This window comes from Anolis carolinensis, unplaced genomic scaffold, assembly GCF_035594765.1.
Source record: "Anolis carolinensis isolate JA03-04 unplaced genomic scaffold, rAnoCar3.1.pri scaffold_11, whole genome shotgun sequence".
Taxonomy (NCBI): Eukaryota; Metazoa; Chordata; class Lepidosauria; order Squamata; family Dactyloidae; genus Anolis; species Anolis carolinensis.
In genome coordinates, this window is record NW_026943822.1 from 8,185,628 (window position 1) to 8,202,158 (window position 16,531).

Sequence of the window (16,531 nt, forward strand, 5' to 3'; positions counted from 1 at the left end):
AATTCCCTTGCGTTAAGCCATTGGCAGTTAGAGGTGTCAAACTGTATTAACTCCACAGTGCAGATGCACCCTTTGTCCCAGTTCAAAGCTTCCTTAGGACAAAAGTGCCATCTGGCGGGAGAAGGGCGGAGGTGCTTCTCTTTGAGAAAAAGCAAGGAAGCACACGACCAGCATAAATGTTTGGCTCGGACTCTAGGACCCATGTAAGTGTGGCACATGGGTTCTAGAGCCAGAGCCAAACATTCACATCAGCAGCTTGTTGAGATGCTGACGATAACACTATGCAACACGATTTTTGCACCCTTGGGCAAGGAATACCCTCAGAAGTGGTTTTTCCAGTTCTTTCCCCTTTAAATGGAGCCTGGGGTTGTTTGGTGGCCTCCCATCCAAGGCCTAACCAGGGTGGATCCTGCTTAGTGTCTACGATCCTCAGAGAGGTTTTAGGATTATTAATAATAATAATAATAATCGGGGGCCCTGGCGGCACAACGTATTAAAGCGCTGAGCTGCTGAACTTGCAGACCAAAAGTTCGCAGGTTGGTTTTTTTTGCCAGTAATTTTTTATTTTTTAAAAACAATTGACACAACAACAACAAAAAACAAACAGGGCCTTTTCAGTGGTGGCCCCCCACCTATGGAACGCCCTCCCAAATGAAATTAGACAGGCCCCCTCTCTCCTATCTTTCCAAAAGAACAAAAACGTGGTTATGGGATCAGGCATTTGAGCATGAGTAGCAGCAGAATCGTGATATGAATATATGACTCACTGACAGACCCCCACCTGGACATGAAAAGTGCCTTAAGTGTATATTTAAATGTACAATTATGTAGGTTTTTAATGTATATTTTATTTTTTATTGTAATTTTTTAATTTTGAAAGACTTTTAAATCTGATGTAAATTGTTTTTTCTGATATACATTGTAAGCCGCCCTGAGTCCCCGATGGGTGAGAAGGGTGGGATAGAGGTGATGTAATAAATAAATAATAAATAAATTTAATGGCCATAGCTCATCATGGGCTTTGTAGTTTGGAGAGCCGCTAGCATTCTTTGGCAGAGAAAGCTCGAGACCTTGCAGAGAAAGATCTTGGCAGAGAAAGCTGCCTTGAGTCCTCTCCAGGGTTGAGAAAGACAGGGTAGAAATGTCGTAAATAATTGTAAAATTACTGTATATGATTTCGTGAGATTGAGTCAGGGCAGTTAAAGTGGATTCATTCCACAGCATAGATGCACCCCAAGGTTACATTGGAAGCTTTAGTGCACTAATATTTTCATTTTTAAAGAAGGAATTATAAGCAGACAGCACCAGTAATGCGCCTCTTTTTTGGCCAAATTACAAAGAATGCCCTTTTCGCCGCTGCACATGACATGTGGCAGCAAGTGCTCTTTTTTTGATTTCAGGGTTTTGAAAATTGAGTTGCGCATTATAGTTGATGGCGCATTAGACTCGAGTGACTACGGGTGTGTGTCTGTGTATATTTAGGGGCAAATAACAGGAGCTAAAAGCCCAGGTTGGTTCCTTTCCTCCCTCCCAGGGATTTGTGGTGTCAGACTGTAACGCCTCCTCCCCTTAACGCTGTGTCCATTGTTGGTTGGGTCTGACACTCTCTCCTTAACTCAACCCCTGCTGTGCCTGGATTTTTCAGACGAGATGGAGCACATACTGTTTGCGATATCAACGCGGTGAGTTAAGGATGGATTGTCACGCCAGGATCTGCATCCTGAAAACCCAGACCTCCTTGCTTGTGTAGATGCTTTGTAGACTCTTAACGTCTCTCCCCCACTCCCCCCTGAAATACAATGCACTTGTGAAATAATAGGTTATGCACATTGTCTTCCACGGAGATGGCTGGTAGAGAATACTCTTTGCAGCTTGTACCATATCAGGTTAGCTTCACTTCACTTCACTTTATTTCTTAATTAGTCGCTCTCCACCAGAGTGCTCCGAGCGACTTACAATTTAAAATATCATTCCACAATATAAAAACATTCAACATAAAAAAATTCAGCAGTGACTATTTGGCAAATTAGATCTGATTTACTTAAATGCACAACCAAACAGCTCTAAAGCGCAGGTGTCAAGTTCAAGGCCCTCCTCGAGATGCTGGGCTACAACGCCTGTATTCCTTATTGGACATTATCATGACTAGAGGTGATGGGAGTTGGGATACAGTCACATCTTGGGATGCAGTCACATCTGGGAGGCTGCCGTATGTTCTGTCAGGAGAGCAGGGTGTAGATTTAGACAGAACGCTTGTGGTTAGGATGTCTGATGTTTAGATGCTCTTTAACCTTTGCCCAGGGCCCTTTAAAGGCAACCATAACAAGGCCGATGTGGCCCTGCATGTGGAATGTGGAGTCCTGTCAGTGTCATCCATACATAGGCATACACTCCCTGTCTCTTGGGGGATAATATAACCTATAATGCATAAAGTGGGGAGCACTGCTTTGCAATGTCACTTTCTAAGCCTCTTTTCTCCAGCTGCAGGCGAAGGAAGAGGATGGGGAAGGTGTGCTCACCTTGCAAGGACCTTAGAAACCTTTTGGCCTCACTTCCTTTATTCTGGCAAATACAAAGAGATCAGTGGTTTAGAATTTGAAAAAAACAGAGAAGGATGCAATAAGTAACATGCTAACTGCAACAAGATTGTTGATAGCAAGGAACTGGAAAGGTAAAATAAACATACAAATCGAAGAATGGTATAAAGAACTATGGAAATTAGCAATAAACGATAAGTTAACATGTAGATTGGAGCCTCCGGTGGCCTAGGGGATAAATGCCTTGCGACTTGAAGGTTGGGTTGCTGACCTAAAGGCGGCCAGGTTCGAATCCCACCCGGGGAGAGCGCGGATGAGCTCCCTCTATCAGCTCCAGCTCCATGCAGGGACATGAGAGAAGCCTCCCACTAGGATGGTAAAACATCAAAACATCCGGGCGTCCCCTGGGTAACGTCCTTGCAGACGGCCAATTCTCTCACTCCAGAAGCAACTCCGGTTGCTCCTGACACGAAAAAAAATAAAGAAAAAAAACATGTAGATTAAGAGTTAGGAAAGGGGTATAGAAGGAAAATTACTTTGACGAGGTTTGGGTAAAATTTATTGAGAAGGGTTTAAAAGAAGTAGATGGGAAATTACCTCCACAAGAAGAAAGAATGTAAATTGAAATGGCTCTGGGGGGGGGCGGGGGGGACAGAAGTGAAAAGAAATGGCATACAAGATATATATATTTATGTAGTTGATGCAATTAATTAAGAATGAAATATAAGAGTATTGAAGGTATTGATGTATGGATGTATTTTAAGAAAATGAATATAAATAAATAAATAAATAAACCAATCAATGATTCTCCTGGGTGCTTTCAGCTCTTGGAACCGGGGAAGGAAGCAGCACCCATGAAAACCCTCAGCCTCCCAGGAAGAAAAGGGCCCCCGGGTTGACCCCAGTGTTGAAAGCGTAAGTGTTGCTGGTTTGGGGCTCCATGCCCACCTCGCCCCATTAGTATGTAGCCAGGGCTGGGCTGAATGGAGGCGGTGTGCCCATGCAGAAGAGGATTCCAAGTATTTTGGCCTCCAAAATAATACATTTTCCCTTGGAAAAAGCATAAGATATTGTAATGCCTAAATGCTTTTCTGAGTTGTTGGATCCCTGGAAAAAACAATAAAAATGGCGACTTCTTCCCAAAGCTATGATTTGGATTAACTGTGAACCCAGCTGTAGCAAAATGTTTAATTGTATGAGAGATTTTAAAACTTATTGTTAAAATTAGAACATGGCTTGCCTTGCAGGGTTAGTGTGTGAACCACCATTTTGTAATCCTTGGAATGGGACAACAGGGGAGGAGCTAATTTACATAGCAGCGACCGGATTGGTCATATGTAAATGAGCGTGTGCCAGAGTTTAAAAGTGGAGTTGGCAGTTGGCAGTTGGGAGAGAGAGCAGCAGAATATCCTAAAGTCAGTCAGGAAGGGGAAAGATAACGGTTGGGACAGGATAGTCAGATGACCAGTGAAGAGAGGTTAAGGAATGTGTTAATCGGAGATATTTGTTCGTCCCACCAGCAAATGCCATACCTTGAATTCCTTCTTATCCTTCTCTAGTGCCTGCATTCAAACAGGGTTCGTAGAGGTGTTTTGGATTGCTAATCCCATAATCCCCAGACATTGTGACCATTGGTCCTTGAATCAGAGCGTAGCTTTGAATCTTGGGTCCAGGCTGACAGGGTCTTTTGATCTTGGGGTCCCAGATAAGAGGACCACCCTTTTGGGTGCCTCGCTTTGAAAATCTGTCACCAAACCAGGTTCTTCTTTCCGCTCTAGTGTCTGATAAATAACTCCCATTTGATTATTTAGGAGGAAACGTTTATGAACAGAGTGGAAGTCAAAGTGAAAATACCAGAAGAGCTGAAACCGTGGCTAGTCGATGACTGGGACCTGATCACCCGGCAAAAGCAGGTAACGTGGAGGCAGAGCCCACAGCATGAAGGCATCCGTTCCCATGTTATTTGCACGAAAACAAGCCACAGTTGGGATTTCTGAAAGCCCTGTCCTAGAACTCCATTCATTCTGTCCCTTCAGTTGTTGTTCTTCCTCTTTCATTGTCTCTTGTTCTTCCTTGCCATGCGTTAGAGAACATGCTGTGAAGGAAGTCGTGGCCGGCATCAAGGAGTACTTCAGCGTCATGCTGGGCACGCAGCTGCTGTATAAGTTTGAGCGGCCGCAGTCCGCCGAGGTCTTGGCCGACCACCCCGATTCGCCCATGTCCCAGGTGTCTGGCGCGCCCCACCTCCTGCGGCTGTTCGGTAGGTAGGAAGGCGCTCCGCATGGGGCCCCTTGGTTGAGGATCAGAAAAAAACGTGGGGAATCTGGAAGCATTTTCCTCAAGGTCTTCTCCGTGTGCGTTTCTCTCATTCAACAGTCGGATTGGCGCAATGCTGGCCTACACACCTCTCGATAAGAAGAGTTTGGCCCTGCTGTTGAACGACTTACACGATTTCCTGAGTAAGTATTGTAGACCCAGGTTTGGCTCCTGGGGTGTTTCTTGATGGGCTTATTGGGGCTTGGGAGGAAGGGACTTTGTGCGCAGTGCATGGCCATAGGGATTGTATTATTATTAATAGATATTAATAATCAGTATTTTTATTAATAATAATAACACCATATAACACGAATTTTGCTCCTGCATTATAAATGTCATTTCCTAATTGGCTCTGTCATAAAAACATAGAAAAATGAAGTTTCTGGAAGATAACTACTACTTTTTTGTTTTTATTTTGTTTTAAGATTTTTTAAATTATTCTTTTTATTTATTTATTTATTTTGGTGACTTCTCTTAATTTTCTTGCTGGCTCATGTTTATTACTGATGATTGAGCTTAGCGAAATAGACTATTTACCTGTATATACTTGAGTATAAGCCAACCCGAATATAAGCCGAGGCGCTTAATTTTACCAGAAAAAACTGCGATAACTTATTGGCCCAAGTATAAGTCAAGGGTGGGAAATGAAGCAGCTACTAAAAATAGATTGGTATCTATAAAAATAGATGCCAATAAAATTACATTAATCGAGGCATCAGTAGGTTAATTAATGTATATATATGGATGCAGATATACAGGTACATGGATCTATAGGTATATAAGATTTGCAAAGACCTGCAAACTTATAAGGGGAAAATTCATATATATAAGTACATAGGGATTGCAAATGCATGCAGGGGGGGTCAATGCTTATATATCTGTAGGAGAGTTTAACAAATATTTCAGGGGAAAATACTTTTATAAGATTAATGGATATATATTTTTCTTCTTCCTGACTTGCAAGGGTGTCTTTCCCTTTTCAAAACATTCCCTTGGTTAAGAGCGAGGGAGCCTTTGGAAAAGTAAACACTGATAAGGGAGGGTAAGAGAGAAATATATCATATATTGCAAGCAATAGCCTCCCGGTTCTGTTGCCTCGCCTTGACCCCATTATAAGCCGAGGGAGACTTTTTCAGCTCGGCTTATCTTTGAGTATATATGGTCATTAAATTATGTCTATTATGTTTTTCTTAAGTTCAATTATATATTTTATTTAGTTTTATAAGTTTATTTTGAGATTGTCTTGTCCACTATTTTGATTTGATTTAGCATTGTCTGTTTTTGGCATTGAATATTTGCCGTTTTATTACTTTTGTTGGAAACCGCCCTGAGTTCCCTCGGGGAGATAAGGTGGGGTACAAATAAAGTATTATTAGTAGTAACAGTATTATTATCATCATCATCATTATTTTCAAAGTAAGGACTGCAGAATGAAACAGAAAATGACACTTTCAAACTAGGAAGATTTTTTTTTTCAAATTGTGTTACATAGCGTAATGTAAGAGAATGACATAGCCTTCCTTCTCTTGGAATTTTAGTCCACTGGTTTGCGTTCTAGTCTTTGGCGGAGCAGAAAACATCTGTAAAGATGGCTCCCATGTCATACCACAGACTCAACATTCCTGGCTCCCCTAGCCCTCCCTCGCTGGGCTTGTCTTCCTGGTTACAAATCAAGCTTGAAATACCAGAATGACCTTGGGTGACTGTGTTGTCTCCTTCCTCCCCTTTCTTTGCAGGTATCTTGCCAAGAATTCCTCTGCGTTGTTTAGCGCAAGAGACTATGAGGTTGCGCCTCCCGAGTATCACCGGAAATCCATGTAAGCCTCTCTCTGAGAGGTGGGAAAGGGGACTGCTGGGAGCGGGGACCCGTTACCGGAAAATGGGGTCCTTGTTTCACTGCGGCCACACAGCTGCCCACTTCCACGTTCCTCCATGGCCTCCCCTCCTGTGCAGTTGACACGAGGCTCAGCGGATATTACGTCTTTGGATGGAACTGATGCCAAGTAGCCACAGTCAGAACAGACCACGGAACAGGAGACGGGTTCAAGATTGGGAGAGGAGTACGGACATCAGGGCTGCATCCTCTCACCCTCCCTGTTCAACTTGTACGCAGAAGACATCATGCAACGTATGTGCGGGGCTTGACGAATCCAAGGCTGGAGTTAAAATTGCTGGAAGAAACATTATCAACCTTAGGTATGCAGATGATACCACTCTGATGAAAGCTGAAAGTGAGGAGGAGCCAAGGTGGAAGAAAGAAGAGTGCGCAAAAGCCGGGCTGCAGTTAAACATCAAGAAAACTAAGGTGATGGCAACCAGACCGATTGACAACTGGCCAAGAGAGGGAGAAAACGTGGAGGCCGTGACAGACTTCATATTTCTAGGCGTGAAGATCACTGCAGATGCAGACTGCAGGCAGGAAATCAGAAAAGTTTCCTTCTTGGGAGCAATACTCTGAAAAGGGGGGGGGGGCTGTGCACGCGCACTTACCCGTGGTAAGCCCAGGGCAGGGCTAGGATCCCGGGAGGGCGGATGCAGGCATGGGAGGCAGTGATGTTCCTCCTCCTCTGCCGGGCCCCGGATGTTGCGTGCAGCGGGGGGGGGGGGCAAGGAGGACGGAGCGCCCCCAACAGAGGACGGAGCGCCCCTGCCGCATGGGCCTCTTCCATCTCCGGGGGGGGCGCCCCCGGTGGGCCCCTCCCCCGCCCCATAGGGCTGGCAGGCCCCCCTCAGGGTCTGGCCTCCTGAGAAGGGGCTCGAGGGGGCCCTGCTTGGGCAGGTCTCTTCTCCGCCGCCTCGCGCCTGGGCCCACCCTTGCCCAGTCCGGAGTAGAGACGGGCCCGGACGAGGTGGGAGGCTCTCTCGGGCCCCACAGGCCCCGATCTCTGGGCCAAAATGGCCACCCTCTTCAGTTCCGCTTCTTCCTCGCGGCACGGGTTCAGGACCTATAAAGGGCGCTTTAGAGGTGAGTCTCCATCCATTGCCCAAATAAAGGCCAAATGGGCGGCAGGGGGATGGCGGGGAACCAGGCCGGGAGGGGAATTGTGATGGGAGGGCGCTTTGGGGACCCTCTGAGGCTGAGAGAGTGTGTCAGGGCCGGGCTGGGCTCCCTGGAGGGCAGGTGCAGGTGCGGGAGGCAGTCATGTTGTTCCTCCTCATCCTCATCCTCCTCCTCGGCGAGGCGCCAGGTGTTCCGGGCAGGTTCTCTTCCCTGCTGTTCCTGGTCTGTGGCGTAAAGACGTGGCAATGGTGGCAGGAGCCGACAAGGTGGCCCTTCGCATGGCTGTCGCTGACCAGCATCTGAGCAGTGCATTCGGAGCACCTTTGGAAGGACGTGATGGACAAGAGGCAGGCGCAAAGAAGTTCCTGAAGAGCTGCTGCAGTGGCCAAGGGTCCTTTGAAGGAGTGGGTGGGGTGGTCGCCAAAAATTGAACTCAAAGCTATAGAAAGGTTTTGGTTGAGCATACGCAGGTGCAGTCACACCCGATTGTCTGAATCCACAGAGGACCACACAAAGAAAGACTGTTCCAGGCAGGCAACCAGTCCTTCATCTGAAATTATTTGGCCCAGTGATGGCAGAGGTTCAGCAATGGTGGAGGCCAAAAGCTGGCAGAAGCTCAGTGATGGTCGAGGCCCAGGACTCTTGTAGCTTCAGAAGAGGTGGAGGCTCAGACAAAGTGGCAGAAGCCCAGGATGGTGGAGGCTCAGAGCTGGTGGAGGCTCAGAAATGGTAGAGGCCCAGGATGGTGGAGGCTCAGAGTTGGTGGAAACTCAGAAATGGTAGAGGCCCAGGATGGTGGAGGCTCAGAGTTGGTGGAGGCTCAGAAATGGTAGAGGCTCAGGATGATGGAGGCTCAGAGTTGGTGGAGCCTCAGAAATCGTGGAAGCCCAGTGATGGTGGAGCCTCAGAGTTGGTGGAGGCTCGGAAATGGTGGAAGCCCAGTGATGGTGGAGCCTGGGAGTTGGTGGAGGCTCAGAAATGGTGGAGGACCAGGATGGTGGAGCCTCAGAGTTGGTGGAGCCTCAGAAATGGTGGAGGACCAGGATGGTGGAGCTTCAGAGTTGGTGGAGCCTCAGAAATGGAGGACCAGGATGGTGGAGCCGGCGAGATGTTCTAGACCATGGAGGAGGTTTCTGCAGGGACGAGCCGTGGAGACGGAGGAGGTTGCGATGGTGCTGCATAGACGAGGACATGCAGGAGCCAGGGACGGTGATGGTACCAAGGAACCTCTGCTCTCCTTCGTGGTCCCTGTGAATCGCGCCAAAGGTCCTCTGCTGTGTCTCCCGGGTGATGTAGCCCCGCCCAGTCCTTGGCCGAGGGGGCCCCGCCCACTCTCCCCGTTGGCAGCCCCGCAGCGGCACCATGTCCCCGCCCTCTGCCTGGGCATCAGCAGGCGGGCCCCGTGGCTCCCGTGTCCCTTTGGCCCGGAGAGGCACGGAGCGGTCCCGGGGCCGGAGAGAGACGGGGCCGGGGGTCCACTGCTGGAGTCCAGGCGGAGGGAGAGGGACGGGGGCCGCGGGGGTCCCGCTGGGAAGCGTGGGCAGGCCACTCTCTGCCAAGGAGGGCCCAGATGTTCCCGGAGGGCCTGGTCCAGACGCTGCAGACTCCCGTCGGTGCGATCCACGCGGCCACGAAGAAGGGCAGAGGTCCGCCACCGCCCCAACGCCTACACGCCCCCGTCTGCCTCCTCCAGATCTTCCAGGATCACCTCCGGAGAAGGACGCTGGCTGGCCAGGCCGCTCCTTCCCCTTTGGTAGATCCTGGGCTCCACCGGCTCCGTCGGCCCCTCCAGGTCCTCCAGGTCCTCAGAGATGGCACACCTCCTGGCCTCCTTCCGGGCCTCCTCCTCCTCCTTCTCCTCCAAGATGGTATCCAAACAGGGACACTTGCTATTCAGGTGTCCCCACCTGTGCACCTTCTCCCTCACGCGGGCCTCCCTTCGCCGCTCCTGGGCTGGCTCCTCCACAGACCTGGTGTTCAAGCAGGAGAGCATGGAGCTCTTCACCCACCTCCACAGCTTCCTCCACTTGGAGGGTGGACCAGCCACCCCCTTTCCGAGCTCCTCTGGAAAGACCCTCTGATTGGATCGCCGCAGGCGATCCAACCACCTGGGCATGATGTCTGCAAAGAAGGAGAAGAGCAGGGTTAGCAGAGGGGCCAAGGAGGCTTCCCTTCCTGCTATAAGATTTTTATTACATTCTATGGAGTGAAACAATCCCACTCATGACTTCCTATGGGACCTTTGTTGTTGATTTGTTCATTTGCTTCCGACTCCTCCTGACCTCCTGGACCAGCCCAGGCCAGAGCTCCCTGTCGGCAGTCGGGGCCGCCCGCAGCTCCTTCAAGGTGGAGTCAGTCCCTTCAAGGATCCCGTCCATCCACTTTGCCCTTCATTGCCTCCTCTTCCTTTTTCCTTCCCTTTTCCCCAGCATCATTCTGTACTCCAAGCTTTCCTGTCTTCTCACGATGTGGCCAAAGGACTTCATCTTTGTCTCTAATATCCTTCCCTCCAGTGAGCAGCTGGGCTTTCTTTCCTGGAGGATGGACTGCGTGGATCTTTTTGCCAAGGTCCAAGGCACGCTCAGCATTGTCCTCCAACACCACAGTTCAAGGGCATCTCTCCTCCCTCACTCAGCATTCCTCATGGTCCAGTTCTCTTTTGCATCCATAGGTTACTACGGGGAATACCAATGCTTTCACTATGCAATCCTTCATTGCCAGTGAGATGTCTCTGCTCTTCGCTATTTTATCATTGAGGTTGGCCATTGCTCTCCTCCCAAGAAGGAAATGTCTTCTGATTTCCTGGCTGCAATCTGAGTCTGCAATCATATTCGCAACTAGAAATACAAAGCCTGTCACTGTCTCCATGTTTTCTCCCTCTGTTTACCAGTTCTCAGTCAGTCTGGTTGCCATCATCTTGGTCTTCTTGATGTTCAACTGCAGCCCGGCTTTTGCACTGTCTTCTTTCTTTCACCTTGGTTATGATGTTCCTCAGCCCTTCTTCGCTTTCAGCCATCCAAGTGGTATCATCTGCATATCTCAGGTTGTTAATGTTTCTTCCAGCCATTTTAACTCCACCCTTGGATTCATCAAGCCCCGCATGTCGCATGATGTGTTCTGCGTACAAGTTGAATAGGGAGGGTGAGAGGACGCAGCCTCCTTTCCCAATCTGGAACCCGTCTCCTGTTCCATGGTCTCTTCTGACTGTGGCTATTTATTTACAATATTTATATTCCGCCCTTCTCACCCCGAAGGGGACTCAGGGCGGATCACATTGCCCATATAAGCAAACATTCAATGCCTTGACATAGAACAAAGACAAAGACAAACGTAGGCTCCGAGCTGGCCTCGAACTCATGACCCCTTGGTCAGAGTGATTGGTCTCAGTTGGCTGCAGCTGGCTGCTCACCAGCTTGTGCCACAGCCTGGGCCTGTATGAAACAGTGGGCATTATTTAGCATTTCCCTTTTTTTGGTATGGGGATAGAAGTTGATTTTTTCCAATTCTTGTGTTTTCCATATTTGTTGGCATATGGCACGCATCACCTTGACAGCATCACCTTCCAAGATTTTAAGCAGCTCAGCTGGGATCCCGTCCTCTCCTGCTGCCTTGTTATTAGCAATGCTTCTTAAGGCGCATTCAACCTCACTCCTCAGGATGTCTGGTTCTAATTCACTCACGACACTGTCAAAGCTATCCTCAATATTATTATCCTTCCTATACTGATCTTCTGTATGGTCTGGCCACCTTCTCTTGATCTCTTCAGCTTCTGTTAGGTCCCTGCCATCTTTGTTTCTGATCATGTCCATTTTTGCCTGAAATTTACCTCCGATGTTTCTAACCCTGTGGAACTTAAGCGTGGGGCCAGCATTCTTTTCAAACATTTCAGGAGGTGGATTTTGGGGGAAGGGTCCAGTTCAGTAATGTGATGTCATTATTTGCTCTCAGGATTAAAATGAGATGTCTGTGGTGGAGTCATGGGGGTTCTTGCTCTTGCGGCTCTTCCGATGTCTGTGGTGGAGTCTGTTGTGGTTTGTAAAGACATTATGAAGTATGTGTTAACTGGAAATGTCCGTGTAAGAAGCCGATTGGCTGAGCCTCCAGAAGAGCTGGGAGTCTGATTGGATACTTTTTCTGTCATGCTGCTGGGGAACTGGCTTAAACTGGTTTACCTCAGAGAGTGAGAGTGTGTAAACTGACTGGAATACAGCCAGGAGAGAAGATGGCTGTCGACTCTCTGAAGCCGTTTATTAACATTTACAATCCGCAACAGAGTCACGGACGTTCTCGGCCTTGCGGCTCTTCCGGTGCCTGTAGTGGAGTCTCCATTGGCCTTGTGGAGTCCAGACGAAGGGGTTCCGTTCCCCTCGGAAGAGGTGGGCTTCGCAGATTCTTTGTGCCCGGTCTGCCCGGTCTTGGATTGCGCTTCTTTTCTGACTTGGGTGATGGTTGGAGTTTTGATGTGTGTCTCCTCGTGTGTAAGTTTTCTGTAAACTGTGCGGCCCAATTGTGGATTGGGTTTGCGGGTGACGAGGACATTGAGAAACGGCATTTTCCTTTTTCTTTTTCCATGGGGAATGGGATGTTTGGGTAGATGCTCTTGAGGTGGTCCAGGCGCTTGTTGAGTTCTTCTTCTCCATGGCTCCCAATGGTGAATGGGATGTTTGGGTGGATGCTCTTGAGGTGGTCCAGGAGGTTGTTGAGTTCTTCTTCTCTATGGCTCCCAATGGTGAATGGGATGTATGGGTGGATGCTCTCCATGGCTCCCAATGATGAATGAGATGTATGGGTGGATGCTCTTGATGTGGTCCAGGTGCTTGTTGAGTTCTTCTTCTCCATGGCTCCCAATGGTGAATGGGATGTTTGGGTGGATGCTCTTGAGGTGGTCCAGGAACTTGTTTTGAGAAATAATTTCATTGGGTGGAGCCTCCAGTGGTGCAGTGGGTTAAACCCTTGTGTCGATGGGACTACTGACCTACAGGTCGACTGTTCAAATCCATGGAACGGGGTGAGCTCCCGCCTGTCAGCTCCAGCTCCCCATGTGGGGAAATGAAAGAAGCCTCTCATAGGATGAGAAAACATCAAACAAGCAATGTCCCCTGGGCAACATCCTTGTAGACTGGCAATTCTCTCACAGTAGAGGTGACTTGCAGTTTCTCAATTATTGGGTTATTTCATCACCTTTTTCCTGGCATTTTTCATCTCCTGACATGTCCACCAAACATGGAAAAGATGCCTGTCTGCACTTTAGATCTTCAGCATTCTCGCCTTTGAGTTTTGTTAATTTTAGCCATTAATTCATGTTATGCCACTTTTTCTGTCAAATGTGTTGTATAACATGATGTTTTGGTGCTTAATTTGTAAAATCATAATCTAATTTGATGTTTAATAGGCTTTCCCTTAATCCCTCCTTATTATCCAACATATTCGCTTATCCAAGGTTCTGCCGGCCCGTTTATGTTGGACTCTACTGTACTTATGCATGTTTTATTTATTATTATTATTATTGTATGACACAGCAAACAAGATAGATATGCTGGATTTTGTATCACCAAATCACAAGTTGAACACTTCCCAAGTGTCTAGGACTGTGTGATGTATTTTGGGATGATGCACGCAGATCCCAGCAGGGTGGCCTTTTGCAGTTGGCAGATCGTGATCTTGTCAATGCCTATTGTTTCCAAATGCCGGCTGAGATCTTTTGGCACGGCACCCAGTGTGCCCATCACCACCGGGACCACCTGCACTGGTTTCTGCCAGAGTTCAATCTTGAGGTCCTGATAGCAGCTGAGTTTTTCCTGTTGTTTTTCGTCAATGTGACTGTCACCTATTATTGTTATTATTGTTATACCTTTCCCCCCTCTTCCCTTCCCCTTATTATTTGTCACCTCCACCAGGACCAACCAACTCATACTGTTTCACAAATTGTTCCAAAATTTCATTGTCTCTGTGGCTGGCTTATACCCCTTTCCCTCATTAAAAATATACTCAATAAATTTTCACTCTCTGTTTGTTTCGATATTCCCTTTTTAATTTTAATATTGCAAGTCAGCTTATCATCTGTTTAATTGCTATTAATTTTTTTAAAAAAAAGATTATATTATGAAGCTTGTGGATTAATATGGATTCGTGATTGGATGTCATTGAGGAAGGAGAGGTTGTTGACATTAGAAGGCTGTGACCTCAGAACAGGTTGGCACTCGTATCTGTGGTATGGTAGAAAAAAGATTGAGAAAAACTTCGATAATCATTATGTAAGAGCATCACTTTTAAAAAATTGGGAAAGATACAAAGAAAATTTTTATTCTAGAACCCCTATGTGGATTTCTCCACTAGAAGCGAGGCAGAGGAGGCTGCTGGGTTGGTCACAATGGCCGACGTACAAAGAGGTTCTTGTAAAAAAGAATAACGAATTTCAGTTAAAATCTCAAGAAGAACTAAATCAAAAATTTAAAATTATGTCATGGTTCCAATATCACCAACTAATATTGGAAGATCAGATTTAACGAAAAGGAAACGTTTTGGGAAAAAGTGATGAATCTGGAAAAGAAAATAATCACAAAGATATACAACAAACTATTCGAGTGGTCCACAGAGGCAGAGTTGTTATCGAGGGCACCCCAAACCCCTGCCTTTAAGCTGATCTGACAAGCTGCAGGGAGTTCCACAGTCCCTGGGTGCCAAATTGGGCTAGAAAGGATGAAATGTGCCCCAGCAGCCACCTCAACCAGGGACTCTATCCTACGGCATGCTCTCTCTCTCTCTCTCATCTCCCTACCCAGCTCCAACTATGTAACAAGCCCCTAATAAAGATTAACCAAGTTTCAACTTCAACCTCTTCTAACTGATACATTGTGTCTCTTTTCTGCCTGAAACTATACTAACCTTAGAGAAAAAACCTTATCCGGGCTGCGGGAGACTGCAGGCCAACCTGGGAAGCCTTCCAGGCGTCCCAGGGAGCTCAAATCCACGTTCCTCCCAACCGCGGATACGGAATGGCCATGAGCCCCGGTATCCGCAAGTTGACGGATTGGCCCCATTTCGGGGTCATCTTTTTCCTGACTAAATTCTAACATAATCTGCTATCTTGCTTTTTGCATTTTGGGCCCCTACATCCGGGGAATAATCTTTTAAAGTTTTGAGATTATATTTAAAGGGAAAACAGCTGATTGTCAAAGTCCGCACTTCGCCGATTCTCTCTCTCACGGCTGGCTCGTGTGAAGCCTCTCTTCTGGAAGTTTGAGATGGTTGCCCCACAGAGCCTTCCAGGGGCAATCCAACAACTGGGCTTCAGCCCTGGGGAGGGGTTACAGTTCTCCAAGGACCAAGGGCCAGCTTTGATTCCTGCGCTGCAGGACTCCATCTTTGACTCAGTGAAGACCGCCAAACCCTTTTTTGGGACTTTGGACTTTCTGCAATATATTTCAAGCTTCAATTTTCTTCAAGCTATTTTATGAAGTCTCCCTGTATGAATTATGAACTCATGTTGTATTAAGGTTATCACTTTTATTAATTGCTTTAGTGGGAATGGTTTGGATATGAATACTCTGGGAATTCCTTTTATTCCTGAATATTTTCCTACATGTATCTGACTTTGCCCTGACCCTTTCCACCCTCTTCCCTTTCCATAAGGAAGCGCCCTGTCACTGAAAGGATGATCAGCGGTCATGAAAAGACTATTATCTTAGAACATATTTGCATGGACAATAACAATGGGAATCCCTTCTGACCTCAGAGTTGGCCCATCAGAATGAATTCCCTTGGGCAAACCCTTCATCACATATCAATGGGGAGCAAAGGGACCTTCAGAAAGTCCCTCTCCCCAAAACCGTGTTCCATTCAAACCCCTCCACAAAAGACCACCCACCCCAGCCTTGCCATTGTGTTATATCTGATTACGACAGGAAAACCTGGATTAAGCGATCAATATCTATGACAGACCCATCTCAAGACAATAAAACAGGCTCCCTTAGAAGGCCAACGTCCGGACTCAGGGGCCACCGGGCATGGAAAACTATAATCCACTCATGAAAGTATTGCCCCCTTCATTCCGCCTCCCTCTTTTCTAGTTGGTCAGAAAGCCCTGTGATTGGCTCAAGCGCGGGACGGGCGGCCAAGGCTCCTCCCAGCTGAAGTGCGCCAGCCAATCACCAGGGAGCCGGGAGGAGGGTGGGAAATTTGAAAAGCAAACCTCTGTATTTCTTATAAAAATGGCATTTTTCTCTGTATCTACATGCTTTGCTTGACAAATGATTGTGGCATCGCATCCTATTCAGCTGAATCGCTAATCATCTCGGTGGAGCTTTTTCACTTTGGCAGAGTCTCTTTATTGGATTATAGGGAACTAAAATTGCTGAAATCAGGCTTCTCTGAGCTCGCCAAAGTAGCGATCCCTCTTTGTTGGGGCCGCGGGGTCTCTCTCTCGCTGGGGCAGACCCTCCAAAGTCCATCTCGGCTTCAGATTTAGTTAAAAACTGCATGACGAAATGGGCCTCAAATATAGGAAGGACAATGAAATTGAAGAATTGGGAACTTAAGTGGAACATAAAATTAAAATACACTTTTGCAACCGATTTAAAGGAGAATTGGTATAAAATGATGTACCGGTGGTACATGACACCACACAAATTAGGATTAAAGTATAAAAGGTGTTGGTGGGTGCCATTGGGTTTTCTGT

The 16,531-nt window shown here is 47.3% G+C and overlaps 1 long non-coding RNA gene across 1 annotated transcript; it reads left to right on the plus strand.

The window, feature by feature from the left end:
• The first annotated feature begins 3,328 nt into the window (after positions 1-3,328).
• On the plus strand, positions 3,329-7,309 carry LOC100551625 (uncharacterized). Its single transcript, XR_507342.3, has 5 exons — positions 3,329-3,452; positions 4,349-4,450; positions 4,625-4,797; positions 4,914-4,996; positions 6,590-7,309. It is a non-coding gene; the product is annotated as an uncharacterized LOC100551625 (long non-coding RNA).
• Positions 7,310-16,531: the final 9,222 nt, after the last annotated feature.